Genomic DNA, 6,114 nt, shown 5'->3' with positions numbered 1-6,114 from the left:
TCTCTCTGGGAATCATGAGTCCTGCCTACGATGGAAACAGATTCGAAATGAAGTCGGTGATGCTGCAGATGATCCAGACTGCAAGACAGTTCGGAGGAAGGCGTGGCGAAGACCCACACGCCCACCTTCGAAGCTTTATTGAAATCTGCAATACTTTTGTGTTCCCGAACATCTTTGCCAAAGAAGTTCGACTAACTTTGTTCCCATTTTCTCTCTGTGATCGGATAGAAAATGGGCATATTCTCTCGAACCGGGAGAGATCACTTCTTAGGAATAGGTCATGGAAAAGTTCATAAAGAAATACTTTCCACCTACTGAGAATGCCAAACGACGGAAACTAATTACTAATTTTGAACAAGACATGGACGAATCCCTCAGCGATGCCTGGGCAAGGTTTAAGAGGTTGGTCAGAGATTGTCCACACAATGGGTTGCCAGACTGCCTTCAAATGGAGATTTTCTATCATGGTTTGAATCCCGTTTCGCAGACCGCTGCCAATACGGCAACCGCTGCTGGTCTACTTGATAAAACTTATGATGAGGTGAAGAATATCCTGGATCGCATCTCTAAGAACCATGAAGATTAGAGACAGTATGACTCGAGATTGAGACTCAAAGACAATGACGCAAGTAATGGTGCTAATTCTTCACTACAAAACCAGATGACCGCAATGATGAACTTAATATAAGGAATTGTGATCAGCAGCCCAACACCGCAAAATGGGCAAATCAACGCAATCAGTCAAAACACTGCAAGGTGTGCGACTTGCGATGATGGGCATGCGATGGAAGATTGCCTGCAAAATCCACAATCTGTTTATTTTGTAAAGAATAACCCCTTTTCGAACACCTACAACTCTGGGTGGAGAAACCACCCCAATTTTGCTTGGAATAATCAACAATAGAGTTTCCCATCCCCGTCCTCGTAGGGGTATTTCCCCCCATCCTCGACTGGGGACTCGATTATAATCTCCAGTTTGACCCAATCCCTAGTCAAATCGGAGATTCCCAACCCCGACCACGGGGAGCTAATCCCATGGGAATTATTACCAACCCTAGATATGGATATAGATACATACATACATAAAAGAGTGGATCTTGAAGTTGGTAAAGTACACTTTGGCTAAAAAAAAGGATGGCTTCTCGAGGAAGGCACCAAAAAGTGAAAAAAAAGGGAAAAAAGAAAAAAGAAAAAGAAAAAGAAATATGTGGTAGACGGGAAGCCACATATAAAGGAAGGGAGAGTTTTTCTTTGACAAAAGTAAAATGAAGAAAACGATGCCACAAGATGGTAATAGAAGAAAGGAAGGATAGAGTACGGGAGCGAAATGTCGAAACTCGTTGGAAACTCGTCGAATAATCATCGAAGACGTGGTACTTAACATCGGAAATGGTTTGATGAAACTCTTAAGCAAGAAATTAACTTGGTAAGTGTTAGGACACTGATCCTAAAAGAATTTTATTATCGTAACGGGTTGGCACAATCTTCCGAGGCAACAACTAAATGATGAACGAATTCTTAATTAAACGATGTGAATCAAACAAAGACTAGACAATCGCTTATCAAACTCTAAACGATCGTTTACAAACTCTATATGATCGCTTACAGACTCTACGCGATGGCTAAGTAATACTAGACGATCGCTTACAAAATACTCCGTGATCGCTTACAAGATACTACACGATTGCTTACAAGTTATTACTCGATCGTTTACCAAATACTATACGATCGCCTATCAAATGCTCCACGATCGCTGGCTCTGCTACTCGATCGTTTAGTAGAAGAGGTAGACGTTGAGCGACACACTACGATTGAATCTACACGGTAGAGACTTTCCAACTCCCACTCTCGAGAGCTCACCTTCCTCACTTTTGATATTTAAAATCCTTCGTCCCCTCTCTTCTGGTTTCTTTCTTCTTTTAAACTTCCACTTCTCTCAACAAAATTGAAAGTAGTCTTTAACCAATTCAATCGCCTCTCTTCTATTTTTTCTTTTTTGATATTGCAACATAATTGGAGGCCTATCATTACCTCCCCCCTCTAGCCTTACCTTGTTCTCAAGGTAAAGTTCCGGGAATTGATTCTAAAAATCATCTAATACCTCCCAAGTCACCTCATGCTTTGGCAAGCCCTTCCCCTTCAGTAAAACTTTATGTTCCCACTATGATAGCCCAGGTCGAGAGCTTAAAAAAACTTTTGGTTCCTGCAGCCAAGTGTGATTTTCATCGATTAAAGGATCCACTAGATGAATCGACACTATTATCTGAAGGTTCAACTTGTAAGCTACTGATCCCATTCCATCCACCACCTGATATGGTCCATAATACTTGGGAGATAATTTCACATACTGATTTTGCCGAACCAAAATTTGGCGATAGGGCCGCAACTTCAGCCATACTCAATTACCAACTTGAAATCCAACATCACGTCGCTTCTTGTCAGCAAACTTCTTCATTTTATCTTGAGCCCCCCTCAAATGCTCCTTAAGCACGCGCAATGCAACATCTCTGTCTCGCATTTGTTGGCGCAAAGTCGCATTGGCCATACAATCATTTCCATAGTAAATCAACACTAGAGGTTGTCGTCCATACACAATCTAAAAGGGGTAAAGTGAGTAGAAGCATTATACGTAGTGTTATACCAATATTTCGCCTAATGCAACTAGTTAATCCATTATTTTGGTCGCTTTCCACAAAATCACCTCCAATACATTTCCACGGTGCGATTCACCACCTCTGTCTAACCATCCAACTGAGGATGATAAACTGTACTGTGATGGAGCTTGGTACCCGACAATCAGAATAACTCTAGCTAAAAGTGACTCATAAACTCCTTGTCTTAGTCCGAGATAATGGATTTCGGCACCCCATGTATTTTAACTATTTCCCTACAAAATGTATATGCTACAATACCAGCATTTTTAGGGTGTTTAAAAGGTAAGAAATGAGCATACTCCACAAATCGATATGCTTCCATGGTTGTTTCTTGTTTAATAGCCAAGAATCTTCCACAGATCGATCCCTCTCTTAAAGATCGAAATCGAGCTAACATCCTTTTCTTCAAGTCTTCCCAGTCTTTGAACGACTCTCTACCTACCTTCGACCAGTACCAGTCTAATTTGGCGACATCGAAGCTCACAACCGCCACTGTCATCTTCTTAGATTTAGTCAACTTATGAATTTGAAAATAACGGTCTACTCTAAATAACTACGCGTCTGGATCATTTCCGCTAAACACCGACATTTCAACTTTCTTTAATTCACTCCAGTCTCAAATCCCTTCTTCACCTACTGCTTTCACCGAACTACTTGTTCTGCACACCTTATTGGTATTCGATCCTTCTGCTTCCGTTACCTTTGCTTTTTCTTTGGCCATTTCCGTAACATAGGAAATTAACATTTGTTGATGTTTCTCTGCCTGCAGTCCCAATCGCTCAATGCTCTTCTCTAACATTGTCAAATTCTCTTCTATGGTTGGCAATTTCTGCATTTTGACCTTAAGTTCAGAGAATCTAGGTCCAGTAACTCTAGTTTCTCTTCAAAACGTTTTTGAACCATGCTTGCCCAGGTGGTTGCTCTGATACCAATTTGTTAGGATACTGATCCTTAAAAGAATTTTATTATCGTAACAGGTTGGCACAATCTTCCGAGGAAACAACTAAAAGATGAACGAATTCTTCATTAAACGATATGAATCAAACAAAGACTAGACCATCGCTTATCAAACACTAAACGGTCGTTTACAAACTCTATAAAATCGCTTACATTCTCTACGTGATCGCTGAGTAATACTAGACGATCGCTTACAAAACACTCCTTGATCGCTTACAAGATACTACACGATTGCTTACAAGTTATTACATGATCGTTTACCAAATACTATACAATCGCCTACCAAATGCTCCACGATCGCTGGCTCTACTACTCGATCACTTAGTAGAAGAGGTAGACGATGAGCGATACATTACGATTGAATCTACATGATAGAGACTTCTGAACTCCCACTCTCGAGAGCTCACCTTCCTCACTTCTGATATTCAAAATCCTCTGTCCCCTCTCTTTCGGTTTCTTTCTTCTTTTAAACCTCCACTTCTCCCAACGGAATTGAAAGTAGTCCTTAACCGATTCAACCACCTCTCCTCTATTTTTTCTTTCTTGATATTGCAACATAATTGGAGGCCTATCAGTAAGTCATTTTTCTTTTGAGAACTACTTGGAAAAAATCAAAAGTCTTGACTTAGTTTTGTAGGTTTCGTTCTTCAAGGTCCCAAAAATTCTTATGGGTTTCTTCCTATGGTGAAAAAAACTTCATAGATCTTATGTGTATTCTTATTTAGAATTGAGACATGTTAAAAAAGTTAAAAAAAGTAGAAATCTAAATTTTTTTGGTCGGCTTTCATGGATTTATCCCGAAACAAAAGTAAAGAAATTAGGTGAGCTTAGAGGGAGAAAATATGACTTTGCTTGTGCTATGTTATTTAGTGAAGTTTATGTGAGAAAAATTATATAGAAGAGAAGTGTTGGTTTTATGTCTTTGGTTTAATGAGATGGAGACGATAAATTTTTCTATAAAGATTGAAATAATTGTTAGAATGGAAGAAGAGAAAGGGGAAAAGAAGGAAATGAGCAAAACCTTGAAGATAGAGAAACAAAGAAGAAGATGAATAGTAAAATTGGAGAATTAGTGAAATTAATTACTTGATAAATGTTAGCTTTTGATCTTGGAACTAATTTGTATAGCTTTTCAATTGAAAACTAAGAAAGTTACACTCATGTTAAGTTCAAATTGATGAAGGAATAGAGATCAGGATGTCTAATCATGGCTTGGAATCCTTGCATCCATTATGTAGTGAGTGGTTATTTTGAAAAAACCATGGTAAAGAGCTATTTTTATTATTTCTTCACATACACTTATACAAGAAAGAGCCCATATATAAATAGGCTCCAGAAAAACCCTAATATAGAAAATAATAGGGCAAAGTTAAGGTACTAAGATGCCCTTAGGGGCTAATACATACAACCCCTTATTTTCAATACTCCCCTCAAGTTGGGGCGTAAATGTCAACTAGAACCAACTTTTTGACACAAGTATCAAAGCTTTGCCTGAGTAGACCTTTGGTGAGAGTCAACAACTTGTTGACTAGAAGAAATGTAGAGAATGTTGGGATTGGTGTCCTAATTCTCCCGGAGTCTCGGATTTTTGTAAAAATACACATTGTTCAATGAATAAAATAAGTGTTATTTAATTATGACATTTACTCATATCCAATAAACAAAACTCCTTGGTTATCTTATGTGAACTTAAGCATGTATATGTGATATACAAGTAGATCATGCCTTAAGTGATAACCTAAATCAATCTGTAGTATAAGGATTAAGGTGGGATACCTGATCCTGGTGACACTACGGATACGACCCGCTTTGTAGAGGTTTGCAAGTGTTGTAAACTACTACAGATGGTAGATCCTGACCATTCATGTGGAACGTGGAGCAGGGGTGTTCTATACAAAGAGTTTGTATAAGACCTGGACCACGAGATGACTAGACTCTGTATATAACGCCGTTGATACTAGAGGCTTACATCTCACCTAAACGACCATAGGTGACACGACTTCAATCCTAAGTATTTTGGGAACTCCTACCTTTGAGGGCGGTTCTTTGATTAGTATGAGTGAGAGTGGCCAGATTGCCAACTCAACATGCCTACCTTTTTGTGGACTTGTCTGATCTAGGAATTGGAAACTCAATCCACAATATGGAATTCACTCCTTTCCCGAAGCAGGGATAAGTAGAGAGATTACTCCGTTAAGGGCTGATTCTGGGGCTTGAACATAGTGGCCACATCTTCTCTTTGGAAGAGAAGACTTAGTCATAGTAGGACTATGACTTATGTTCATTAGAGGGATCAGTGGTACTTAAGGAGACAGATTAACTACAGGGGTATAACGGTTAATGGCCCAACTGTACTTACAAGCGATCTGTAAAGGGTTGTTGCACTGCTCATTGGTTAAGATGGACACATAATATATCTGTGGTAAGGAGAGTTCAGTTGTCGGTCTTTAGTGGAGTGTCTGGCAGTTAACGGATGGTGGATCCCGTGACTAAAGAGTTTAGT

General features: G+C 39.4%; 1 non-coding gene across 1 annotated transcript; it reads right to left on the bottom strand.

The window, feature by feature from the left end:
- Positions 1-326: 326 nt before the first annotated feature.
- Positions 327-432, bottom strand: LOC120089541. The gene has a single exon (XR_005485218.1). It is a non-coding gene; the product is annotated as a small nucleolar RNA R71 (small nucleolar RNA).
- Positions 433-6,114: the final 5,682 nt, after the last annotated feature.

The sequence above is a fragment of the Benincasa hispida genome, chromosome 10, assembly GCF_009727055.1.
Source record: "Benincasa hispida cultivar B227 chromosome 10, ASM972705v1, whole genome shotgun sequence".
Taxonomy (NCBI): Eukaryota; Viridiplantae; Streptophyta; class Magnoliopsida; order Cucurbitales; family Cucurbitaceae; genus Benincasa; species Benincasa hispida.
This window is presented reverse-complemented; position numbering and strand designations above follow the sequence as displayed.